Genomic DNA, 13,446 nt, shown 5'->3' on the forward strand with positions numbered 1-13,446 from the left:
TTTCCCTCCACTGAAAAGTCTTTTACTTGCCTCTTTTAGGAGAGATAATTTGCCCCATTCCATTTCTCCCTTTCTCCTCCCAATATATTTCTCTCTTACTGCTTAATTTCATTATTTTAAAATATGATCCCATCCTATTCAATTCACCCTGTGCTCTCTGTCTTTCTCTCTCTATGTGCATGTGTGTGTGTGTGTGTGTGTGTGTGTGTGTGTGTGTGTGTAATCCCACCAACTATCCAGATACTGAAAAGTTTCAAGAGTTACAAATATTGTCTTTCCATGTAGGAATGTAAACAGTTCAACTTCAGTAAGTCCCTTATGACTTCTCTTTGCTGTTTACCTTTTCATGCTTCTCTTGATTCTTTTTTTTTTAAGTCAAATTTTCTTTTCAGCTCTGGTCTTTTCATCAAGAATGCTTGAAAGTCCTCTATTTCATTGAAAGACCATTTTTTCCCCTGAAGTATTATACTCAGTTTTGCTGGGTAGGTTTTAGTCCGAGTTCCTTTGACTTCTGGAATATCATATTGCACACCCTTCGATCCCTTAATGTAGAAGCTGCTAGATCTTGTGTTATCCTGATTGTATTTCCACAATACTTGAATGGTTCTTTCTAGCTGCTTGCAATATTTTCTCCTTGACCTGGGAACTCTGGGATTTGGCCACAATGTTCCTAGGAGTTTTTGTTTTTGGATCTCTTTCAGGAGGTGATCAGTGGATTCTTTCAATGTTGATTTTGCCCTCTGATTCTAGAATATCAGGGCAGTTTTCCTTGATAATTTCATGAAAGATGATGTCTAGGCTTTTTTTGATCAAGGCTTTCAGGTAGTCCCGTAATTTTTAAATTGTCTCTCCTGGATCTATTTTCCATGTCAGTTGTTTTTCCAATGAGATATTTCACATTACCTTCCATTTTTTCATTCTTTTGGTTTTGTTTTGTGATTTCTTGGTTTCTCATAAAGTCATTAGCCTCCATCTGTTCCATTCTAATTTTGAAAGAACTATTTTCTTCAGTGAGCTTTTGAACCTCCTTTTCCATTTGGCTAATTCTGCTTTTGAAAGCATTCTTCTCCTCATTGGCATTTTGAACCTCTTTTGCCAATTGAGTTAGACTATTTTTCAAGGTGTTATTTTTTTCAGCACTTTTTTGGGTCTCCGTTAGCAAGCTGTTGACTCATTTTTCATGATTTTCTGGCATCTCTCTCATTTCCCTTCCCAATTTTTCCTTCACCCCCTCTTGATTTTCAAAATTCTTTTTGAGTTCTTCCATGGCCTTAGCCCATTGAATGTTTATTTTGGATATTTGGGATATGGAAGCCTTGGCTTTTATGTCTTTTCCTGATGGTAAGCATTGTTCTTCCTCTTCGGAAAGGATGGGAAAAGATATCTGTTCACCAAGAAAGTAACCTTCTGTAGTCTTATTTTTTTTCCCTTTTTTGGGGGGGGCATTTTCCCCAACCAGTTACTTGACTTTTGGGTCCTTTGTCAAGAGTAGGATATACTCTGGGAATCTGTGAGATCTCAGTTCCTCCAAGGTGGCACAATCAAGGGTGTACTGATCTGGATGCAGAGAGGGATTTTGTGCCCAGAATCTTAGCAGTAACCTCTCCACAGCCTCCTGGCCTCAAGCTCCACCAAGTCAGCACTGGGGGCTGATTTTCAGATAAGCTGAATGGGCAGAGTCGCCATTCAGTGCGAGACAAAGACCAGCTTGGCCAGGGCCTCCACACAGGGCTAAGGTAAGACTCAGCTCTTCAGTGCCCCCAGGGGTTTTTACGCTCCAACAATGAGCGGTCTGTACAGGCTGCTGTGCACCCTCTGTGGCTGTTGCCTGCTGCCAGAGCCGTGGGAAGGCCCTTCTCCCTTCCTGGCAAGCTGAAAATACCCTGTCACTGACCTTTGGTGCCTGTGGGTTGAGGGGTCTGGGAACCACTGCTACTAGGACTGGGGATTCCACAACTGGAGAGTCCACCCCCAAGGGCTGTTCACGAGCCCATGCATGCACGTGGCCAAGGCTGGGCTGGGTTCTCCTCCACGTCTGGTGCAACTGACATTTTCCATGGGTCTTTCAGGTCACCCTGGGCTGGAAATCTCCTCCACTCTGTTGTTCTCCACTTCTGCTGCTCCAGAATTTGTTGAGAGTCCTGGGCTGTGTGGGGAGGCCCTATGTATGTGTGTCTTTCTATTCCACCATCTTGGCTCTGCCCCCTGAATGTTTCAAAATTAAAGAACAACCACGGTTCAAAAGAAGAGACATGAGAAGACACTCCCACACCACCTTTTTGCAGAGAATTGGAGATCTACAGGTATTACACATTACATGAATTTTCAGTCATTTTTGGTATATTGATCAGATATGATGATTTTCTTTCCCTTTCCTTTTCTTTTTTATTTCTTTTGGTCTTAAAAATGCTATTTATTATGTGGGATGACCCTCTGGGGGGGGGGCAGCTAGGTGGTGCAGTAGATAGAGCACTAGTGCAGGAGTCAGGAGGACCTGAGTTCAAATTTCACCTCAGACACTTGACACTCACTAGCTATGTGACCTTGGGCAAGTCATTTAAAACCAATTTCCTCATACTGGGTCATCTCCAGTCATCCTGATGAATATCTGGTCACCGGATTCAGATGGCTCTGGAGGAGAAGTGAGGCTGGTGACCTGCACAGCCCTCCCTCACTCAAAACAAAGTCAAGTGCAAGTCATGTCATTATTTCTCTGATGGCATGGTCTTCTTTGGCAATGAAGGATGAAAACACACATGACCCTCTGGGACAGGTAGAGGAAAGAAAATGGGGGAAACTATGGTAGTGTAAAAAATAAGACATCAACAATAACTTACTTTAAAAGGAAAAAAGGAAAAATCAAGATGCTCCATCCAGCATTGACTAATATCCCTTACCTCTCAGGGTTGTTGTAAGCATCAAATGAGAAAAGAATTGTAAATCATTTAGCACAGTGCCTGCCAATCAATATTAGCTATTATTATCGCATAGGGTTTTCAACTATGAGAACTATTGTACGTATAGAATAGGTATTCTCTGTTTATATTGCCCATTTTTGAAAACATCATTAACAAATACAGAGTAAAAGAATATTTGACAGATGAAACCTTGTTCTGCTGCTGCCCTCACCACTCACCCCTCCCTTGTTATTTTCTTGAAGTCTTTGGCATAATTCATTGGCAGAATGAGTGGATGGATGGATGGATGGATGGGTGGATGGATAGATGTTTATTTATATGGATATTTGGATGAATGAGTAAAAGAAAGAATAACACCCCTCCCTCAGTAAACTTAAATGGCTTCCTATTATCTCCTGGACTGATTATAAAATCCCTTGTTTGGCTATTAAAGCCCTCATTACCTACCATGTCACATCTTTCCAATGTCTTGCTCATACTGTTTTTAACTCTTCTATCTGTACTCTAAAGTCTATCTGTAAGAACATGAATCATTCCCCAATAGACAAATGGTTAAAAGGTATGAACAGGCAGTTTTCCAATGAAGAAATCAAAACAATTTATAGTCATATGAAAAATGCTCTAAATCATTATTGATTAGAGAAATGCAAATTCAAATAATCTTGAGATATCATTTTACACTTATCAGGTTGGTTAAAATGATAGAAGGGGAAAGCAACAAATGTTGGAGTGGATGTGGAAAAATTGGGAAACTGATTCACTGTTGGTGGAACTGTGAACTGATCCAGCTACGTTGTCCTTCTTTCTGTTTCTTGTACATGACACTCCATCCATCTCCTGACTATGCATTTTCATTGCCTATCTCCATGCCTTAACACTCCCCTCTTTGCTCCCGCCTCCTAACTTCTCTGACTTTAAGACTCAGCTCAAATCCTATCTTCTGCAGGGGATCTTATGTCTCTCCCTCTCTTGCTCCTCACCCCAATCCCTATACAATCTTCTTCACTACTAACACGTTCCCTCTGACATTACTTTCCACTTACACTGTTATCTGGTTTGAACAATTTTTTGTCTTGTTCTTCACTAGATTGTGAGGTCTTTAAGGGCAGGGACCTCCCTGTCTTCCTTTGTAGTCTTAACATAGTACTTGGCACATAGTAATCACTTCCTAATTGTTTATTGACTGACCATCAAGTGTTTACTATTCACCAAGCCTTGGTGATATTATGGATTCTGTGACTCTATAATTATCATTTACCAAGCAGGAGGCTTCCTAGGATTCTTAGCATGCCTTATTTCTCCCCTTCTGGGTGATGTCATTACCTTGCAACTGTGAAATTCATTGACCTATCTCATCAATTTCTATGCACTGAAGAATGAAGTCTCCTCCATGAGAGAAATGAAGAACTATTCCCAAGCTGTCACTAAATTCCTTGCCAGGATGCTGACATATCCCTTTGCACTTGTCTCCAGCATTATAACTGTCAATGTCTGTGGTGAATGCCTCCTTACAACTAATATACTCTTCTTGATTGGGCTGTTGGTGCATACTACAAAAACAGAGAAACATGAGCTGAGGAAACAGTTTCCCTTTCTGGAAGGTCCCTTTTGTTAAGATTTATTATGACTTGAGGATATTCATTGGAAGATGTTTAGCAGAAACAGTGACATTTTTGTAGTCTTGAATGCACAGAAGTATGGGGATGTTTGTTTCTACATAATGCAGTATGTCTTTAAATTAATTTAGTCTTGATGAAATGGGAAAAAAGACAAAATTCAAGGCATTAGACTTGTTCTGTTTGGCTCTAGAAGACAGAAAGAGAAACATGATGGAAGAAGCAGAGGCAGAATTTGGCTTCATGTCAGGAAAAATTTCCTCCTCATTAGAGCTATTCAAAAGGGAGATGGTCTGATGTCTCCATCACTGGAAGTCTTCCTGGGGAAGTCACATGGAAGATGAGAGTTTGTCCAATTTGTCACTGTGGGGATTCTTTTTTCCGTATAGAGTGGACCAAATGGCCATAAATATTTCCATTCCAAGAGTGTGTGAATATATCAGAGCTAGACATATAGATTTAGAACACGTCCATAGAGGTGGTAGTTGAAGCAATGGGAGTACATGTAACACTGTTAAGAAAAAGTGTGGTGAGAAGAGGGAGAAAGAGAGAACCTTGGGGAACTGGGGTGGGGCGGGGGGAATGAATGAAGAGTCATCAAAGGAGGCCACGAAGGAGGGATTAAAGAGGGAGAAATACAATTTCCAGGAGAGTATAGAGCAATAGAAACTGAGGGAAGAGATAGCCTCGAAAAGAAATCTCAGTCACACTGGGATGATTACCGATCTTTCATAAACACCTCATCTGCTATATTGGGGGCTATCTCCAGTCATCCTGATCTATATCCTGCCACTGGATCCAGATGGCTCTGCAGGAGAAAAGGAGGCTGGTGAATTTGCACAGCCCTGCCTCACTCAAATCCAATTCACTTGCTTGTCATGGCATCACCGTCCTGATGTCATGGTCCTTTTCAATAATGGACAAACTATAAGAACAACATCTGCCATGTCAAATGCTGTAGAAAAGTCAGGAAGAATGAGGACTGGAAAACAGGTCTTGCAATCCATTTTTTTAACTAAGAGGTCACTGATAATCTTTGAAAGAACAACTTCAGTGAAATGGTGGGGATAGATTGCAAATACCAAACGATCAAGAAAAGGATGGGTTTTAAGAAAGTGGAAGCACAGAAGGAAGAAACACTTTCTTAAGTTTGGTCTTGAAGGAATGGAAGAAAGCTGAGACAATCACAAGCTCTTACTACCTATGTTAACCTGGACATGTCACTTAAATTCTCAGAGGCTCATTTTCTCAGGAAGTGCCTAGCACAGTGCTTGCCACATAGTGGGTAATTAATAAATGCTCATTGACTGACTGACTGACTACCTACCTCACAGAGGGAAGAAAGCACCTTGAAAATCTTAAATTGCGATAGAAATGTGACTTCTTATTACCTCTTTGTCCATGTTGTTGTCCCTCAGTTTCTTCACTTCAGGACTTAGCCCATCTCCCTTTTAGTTCCCATATGTCCTCAATGTCTTGTATCCCACTTCTTGCACACAACTTATATTTGGAAACAAAATGAAAGCTGTTTCTGCCTCTGAGACATCTTTCACTCTCCCATTAGGTTACATGTAATGTCTGTCCCTCTGCAATCAAGGTGTTTCAAGGTTTGTAATTACATAACACCACTAGGAAGTATCCCAAAGGATCAGCCCAACCTCCTACTCCTTGATTATAGATTAATTAATATTAACACACAGTGGGCCCAGAATTTAGTAGCAATAAATAATATTAATCATAACAAAATATGGCATAAGGGGAAAAGCATATAAAATATGATCCTCCAAATGCTATCACAAAGATTAATTATGAATCAGAGAGGCAGCATAGCACAGAGGAATAAAAACAGGCTTTGAGGGGACCTGGGTTCAATTCCCACCTTGGCTACTTATTGGCTATATGACTTGGAACAAATATCTTTGCTTCTTTGGGCCTCAGTTTCCTCATCTGTTCTAACAATATTTATATAACAATTTAAAGTTTGTAAAATACTTTAAATATATAATCTCATTTGAGCCCCATAATGATCCTGTGAGATTGGTTCTACATTTTACAGATGAGGAAACTGAGGTGTGTGCAGATGAAGAAACTTGCCCAGGATCACAAAGCTAAATAAGTCTCAGGGCTGGAATTTGGAATGAAGTCCTCCTGACTCTAGGTCTGGTATCACATTGTCTAGGGCAGAGATTCTTAACCTGAGATCTACAAACCCTAAAATGGTCCATGGATAGAATTCAGGGAATCTAAATTTGGGTGGAAAAAATACATTTTTATTTCCTTTAATCTCTAACTGAATGTTAGTGTCTCCTTCAATTATGAATGTAGGCAACAAAACATTTTTCTGAACATTGGCTTCACCAAACTGCCAAAGAGGTGCATAACAATAAAAAGGTTAAGAGCACCTAGTCTAGGTGTTAGACTCAATAACTTTTAAGGGTCCTTTCAACTCTAAATCTTTGCTCCCTTGTTCTATCTCTGTAGACATAAGGATTCCAATGGGGAGAAAGAGGTGTCATACCTATCCTTCTCACTGGCCAACAAACTGATGCCTATTTAATTCTGGAATATATATATATATATATATATATATATATATATATATATATATATATATAGAGAGAGAGAGAGAGAGAGAGAGAGAGAGAGAGAGAGAGAGAGAGAGAGAGAGAGAGAGAAAAGAAAAATATTTGATGTGAGCAGGCTTTTCTTCAATAGTGAAAGAAGTGGTTATGAAAGTTAAGATAAAAACTGGCAGTATATCTACAGGCAAGTTGGGTTTTTTCTTTGTGCATTAAGGGATTAGAATGAAGTTTTATGAATTTATATTTTAACACAGAATTAACTGATTAAGTACTTACCTTTAGGCTACCAGTCATAAACGCAAAAGCTGAAAAACCTGCTTATAGATAAGGTGATGAGAAGAGTTTCTTTTACAGATAACATATCACATAATTAGCTGCTCCTAATGTGAATGGTGGAATGATTCTGACAGTGCAGTCTTTTGGGACATACTTGAGCACCTTTAGCCTTAGGATTGATGATTTAGTCCCCACCCCAAAGCATCCCAATTAGCAGCAGAATTAAGCAAGACTCAGTGAAATATGTGGTGGTTACATGAACCAAGCCCCAAGGGACTGAAAGCTTGATATGATGGAAAGCATGCTGGATAAGGAGTCAAAGGAGTTTGGGTTCAAATCCTAGGTGTATGTGAGCACATGCATGTATGTTTCTGTGGTGTGTGTGTGTGTGTAAGCATGTGTGTGTGCGTGTGTGAGTGTGTGTGTGAAAGTTTTGCTTAGGAAGATGATGACTTACATGTGTATTTCAAAGTTGTAAGAGCAGAGATTGAAAACTGGAAGGTTTTTGTCTAGGTGTAAGTTTCCTAATCTGGAAAATAAGGAAATTGGTCAGAATATCCTCCAAGGTCCCTTCCAACTTTCAATCTCTTGTCCTATGTCTTTGAAATACACAGGAAATCAAAATTCTCCCCTCCAGCTATCAGTCATAATTAGTGTTCAGGTTGAAATTTCAGAGAATCATTTCCAAAGCATGGCAGCCCAGGAAGAATATTTCTAGAACAGCAGTTTCCATACTTTGGGGATTGTGCACTTGTATGAGTAGAAACAAAAACTTTAAAAAAAAACTCTTTTAGCACACCCTCTAATATACACATATTTACTCATTGAGAAATTATATAAGCATATTACTTTGCTAATAATTATATACATTAGAGGCATCTAGGGTGAGTAATGGACAGAGCTCTGGACTTGGAATCAGAAGACTTGAGTTCAAATCGTGACTCAGAAACTTACTAGCTGTGTGACCCTGGACAAGTCAGAACCTCTGTGCCTCAGTTTCCTCATTTGTAAAAGAGGAATAATAATGTCGCCTACTTCTATGAATTGTTGTAAGGATAAGATGAGGTAATATTTGTAAAATACTTTGCAAAAATTAAAATATTATGTAAATATTATTGTTAAAACATAATAAAGAAATTTTTAAAAGATTAGATGAAGATAAATTCTTATTTGATCCTAAATTCAATAAGGAGATTGTAGTTTATTGAGTGGGCGAGTAACACAAACAGCCCATAATTTAGGAAAATCACTTTGGCAGCTAAATGGACAATGTAGTAGACAAGGGAAAAATTTTAAGGCAGGGAGACCAATAAGAAAGCTATTCCAATAGTCCAGATGAGAGATGTTCAGAGGTTGAACTAGAATAAGAGCTGGGTGAGTAGACAGAAGGGAATAGATAGGAGAGAGGTGGAGATAGGAAAGCTAAGATTTAGCTAAGATTTAGCAAACTAATTGTATACCTACGTTGAAAGTGAGGAGTCATCGGTGATTTTGAAGTTTTGAGCCTGAAAGGCTGGGAAGATAGATGAATAGTGACACCCTGAACAGTAATAGAGAAGTCTGAAAGATGGGTGGGTTTAAGGGAAAAGATAATGTATTATCTTTGATGTGGAACTCAATCATCCATGAAATAATAATAATGAAAAATAAAAGGGAAACTGAATCTGAGAGTAGTGATGGGATATGCTCAAAGTAACCAGTGGAAAAGGCAGGACAGGAACCTGGGTCTTGTGGGTTAACTCTCCCCTCTTCTTCCCTCCGCCCATTAGTATAATGTTTTCTCCAACAAAGCCGAGAGCTTTGCCCCCAGAGGTGTGACGTTCATAATAAGACTGAGGGTCAGCGTAAGTCAAATTCATAGAGAGGGTGTTGTTGCTCTAGCCTCTTTGTTGATTCAAGAGATGTCTAAATCTAGGTGAAGGTTATGATAAGCCTCCACGTGCTTTTTATCAGAATTGTAATGAGGTAGTAAAAGTTTCCTCCCCGGAGTCGTGGCAGATTACATGTGACCCACAAGGTAGTAGAGAGCTATTATTTAGTGTTTCACTTGATTAAAAATAGCTAATTTACACAGCACTTAATGACTAATAAGCATTTTGTATATCATCCCATGTGTCCTCATCACACAGCTGGTAAGTAAAAAAAAAAAAGTTCTTTTGGAGGGTAGGAAATTTATACCTGGGACTTCATTGGTGTGGGATACACACTTAAACCCAGGTCTCAGCGAATTCAAGGTCAATCCTCTATTCAGGCTGCCTTTCAAAAATGATTTTGTTTGCTTTCCTCCATACCTGGGATTTCATTGGTCCTGGGGTAGACTGCCTCTCCCACTGCCCACCTCCCTCACTTACACAGTCAATATGTCACAGGCTGGACTTGAATTCAGGTCTTCCTAACTTACTTCTCTCTTACTTTTCCCTGAGAATACAGGGTTTATTCTTCCCCTTCTTTCACAGGTGAGGAAATTTGCAGCCAGGATGAGTGAGGTAATGCCCAGACTGAAGGATCTGGAGCCCAAATCCTCCCTCAGGCACTTACTATGTGACTTGGGAAAAAATTCCTTAATTTCTTTGAACCTCAGTTTCCTCATCTATAAATTGGGGATAATAACACCACCTACCTAATAACAATATTTGTATGAAGCCTACTATGTACCAAGCACCATGGGAAACACTTTACAGTTTTCTACTTCCATTTTCACAACAACCCTGGGAAGTAGGAGCTATAATTATCCTCATTTTACAGTTGAGAAAACTGAGGCACGTAATGGTTAAGTGACTTGACCATGGTCATACAGCTTGTACATGTCTGAGGTTGGATTTGAACTCAGTAATTCCTGACTTGAAGCCCAATGCTCTGTCTACTTCACTACCTAACATCCCAGCATCATGGAGTTCTTATGAGACTTAAGTTAGACAATGTTTATGAGGGGCTTTGCCAGACTTAAAGCACTGCATAAATGCCAGCTATCATCATTAGGTGACTTACTCAAGGTAACCTAGTAAATGGCAGTACTTGAAACCAAAACTCACGATTCTAAGTCCAGTGCTATTTCTATTAGCCCAGGCTGACTCCTAGCTCTACAGTGTCCCATAGGTCATTTCAGAAGGAGTACTTGCCACTTCTGTGTAGGGTTTCTAATTATACTTTAATTAGAGTGAGTTTGTTTTTAATTTCTTTGTTCAGGAGCCAAAGCTTGGAGATCTAATGAAGAGAAGCATTGTACTGAGAGCCTGGTTCAGTTGCAAGTTGTAAGAATGGCAATACTGTTAAGTTTCTACTCCCATCTCCCCTGCAGCTGCAACCTTTCTTAATATGAAGTTTGTGAAATACAGAAGCCTCCCACCACCATGTTACTGGTGCACAAATAACAGTTCCCATGCATGGGGGATTCTTCCTGCAGTGATGGATTGTCCCAATGCTGCAGCTCCCGAAGTTAGCTTTACAAATGCTTTGGAGAGCACCGTGAAATGGAACAGCTTCATGATGTCAAGGAAGTCAGTTTCCCAGAGTTACCACAGAGAAACTGCTCCACATGGAAAAGCCGAGTCCCAGTACCCGCTCTGCATGTACAATTGTTGGGAGTAGAGAGCTGATGAACTCTGAATGCAGATTGAAGCATGCTTTTTTCTTTTCTTTTTATTATTTTGTTTTGAGTTTTCTTTTGCAACATGGTTAATATGGAAACATGTTTTGTATGACTTCACATGTATAATCCATATCAAATTGTTTGCCTTCTCAATGAGGAAGGAAGAATTGGAGGGAAAGAATTTGGAACTCAATTTTTTTAAATGATTGTTAAATATTTTTACATGTAATTGGAAAATATTAAATGAAATTAATAAAAATAAATTTCTTTAAGTGTTTGAGTGAGTATAAAAGTGCCTTTCTGGGTCTGTGTTATGTTGCATACTTGTCCATTGAGAGTTACTTGTGTATGCCTCCCTGTGATAGCCCTGACTCACTTATCCTCAGCACTGTCTCCATGTCCTTTGCCTTATTTAATCTGTGAAGACATTCTTGTCCGGATGTGATTGTCTGTGCTGCTGCTGCTGTTTCTTAGTCATTTCAGTCATATCCAACTCTTTGTGACCTCATTTGGGGTTTTCTTGGTTTGGCATTTCCTTCTCCAGCTTACATTGCAGATGAGGAAACTGAGGCAAACAGGGTGAAGTGACTTGCCCAGGGTCACACAGATAGCAGTTGAGTGAGGCTGAATTTGAACTCAGGAAGATGAGTCTTTCTGACTCTAGATCCAGCACTCCACTTCAACACCTCAGTGTAAAGTAAGTTAATAAAACATCAGTAATCCAGATCCTCAGTGCAAAGTAAGTTAATAAAACATCAGTAATCCAGCAGCTTTGGAGAGCTGTGCAATGGGACACGGCCAATTTGCAAGTTTGCCCTGTGTTGTTTTTCAGTTACTTTTCCCCAAATATTCACTTAGGTTTCCCTTCTCTTCCCTATCTCTTCCTAATTCCCCACCTGTGTGACCTTGTGGGAGTCCCTTACCCCCTCTGGAGTAGCTAAATGGTTCAGTGACTAGAACAGTTGGCCTGGAGTCAGGAAGACCTGAGTTCAAATAGGGTCTCAAGCACTTATTATCAGTGTGACCCTGGGCATTTGTCTCAGTTTCCTCTGGGGGTAATAATATCTACTTTGAAGAGTTGTTGTGAGCATCAGAGGAGATAGTATTTGTAAAGCACTTAGCACGGTTCCTGGCACATAGTAAGTGCTCTACAAAAGCTTATTCCTTTTTCCCTTCCTGTCTTCCCCCACTTCTACCCTCCTCCAGGTCATTTTCCTCTTCCGAGCAGTAACAGGGATGGATGAACTAAACAATCACCAAGGGCCTTTCTAGCTCTAAAGTTCTTTGTTTCCACGTTGACTTCTGGCTCTGGGAATAACAATAGGAGAGTCCCTTCCTCTATGTGATAGAAGCAATACAGGAGTTGATGGAAATATAAAAGAAAAAAACGTACTGTCATTTCTTAAAGTCCTACCCACCCAGTAGAAGCACTATAAAAAGAGACATTGTAGCCAAGAGCCTGACATATAGTAGATGCTTTTAAAATGTTGATTGATTGATGAATTGATCTTGCCCAGATTATGTGAGGGGGTCCTGAAGACCAACTACTAAAAGGACAGTAAAATAGGCATTGGAGAGAGGAGGAAAGAACCATGATTCATACGTTATTTCATTGTTATAATGCCAGCTCCTACTGATACAGAACCACAATTTACAGATTAGAAGTTAAGCCATTGGCCCTGGAGTCAAGAGGACCTGAGTTAAATCTAGCCTCAGACACTTGCTTCACATAGGGGTTCAAAAGGCTTAGAACTTCAGATTTGGAAGGGACCTCGGAAGCCATCTAATCCTCTCCTTTTACAAATGAGGAAACTGAGTCCCGGGGGAACTTGCTCAACACCAAAAAGGTAGTAAGCATCCCAAGTTCTCTGACTCTACAGCCCAAGTGACCTATTTGCCCATGTTCCCACAGGTAATGTGTGTCAGAGGCAGGATCTGAACTCTGATCTTTCTGTTACTAGGACCAGTCCTTGTTCCCTACCAATCAGTCACTTCTCAACCAGCTATTCAAGTTTCTACATAACAGAGACCAAAATAAAATGAAAATTCAATTGAAGGTAAAACCTGTTTCATGGACTTAGCTCCTAGCATACTCCTTCCCTCATCTGTGAAACCCAAGATGTGGAATACATAGAATGAATTCTGCAAATAAATGACATGCTTTTCTTTTCCATCCCTGATCTTGCCCATGTGCAAATATTTGCTGCCTCCTTGCAGAGAGGTATCGAGCTGAGCCCTTTACCAATTAGCATGAAGGTCAACAGGGACAATGTCTCCATTAGCTAGGAGCTGAGAGATAATACTGGGAAAAGGGTGAAAGATCTCCAGGTTCTTCCAGCCCCCCTCCATTCACAAGAATGCTTCAACAGACTTCCCAATCATCGTAGCAGGGCACCACAAGGAGCTTTTAACAGACACAAAAAAGTACACATACACACACAAAATCATACAAAGGCACACATTCG

The 13,446-nt window shown here is 40.0% G+C and overlaps 1 long non-coding RNA gene and 1 pseudogene across 1 annotated transcript; both read left to right on the top strand.

Annotated features, from left to right (window-relative positions):
* Positions 1–990: 990 nt before the first annotated feature.
* Positions 991–11,273, top strand: LOC140510647 (uncharacterized). Its single transcript, XR_011969318.1, has 2 exons — positions 991–2,303; positions 10,579–11,273. It is a non-coding gene; the product is annotated as an uncharacterized lncRNA (long non-coding RNA).
* Positions 2,553–4,671, top strand: LOC140510645 (mitochondrial carrier homolog 2-like; annotated as a pseudogene).
* Positions 11,274–13,446: the final 2,173 nt, after the last annotated feature.

Source organism: Notamacropus eugenii, chromosome 6 (assembly GCF_028372415.1).
Source record: "Notamacropus eugenii isolate mMacEug1 chromosome 6, mMacEug1.pri_v2, whole genome shotgun sequence".
Lineage (NCBI taxonomy): Eukaryota > Metazoa > Chordata > Mammalia > Diprotodontia > Macropodidae > Notamacropus > Notamacropus eugenii.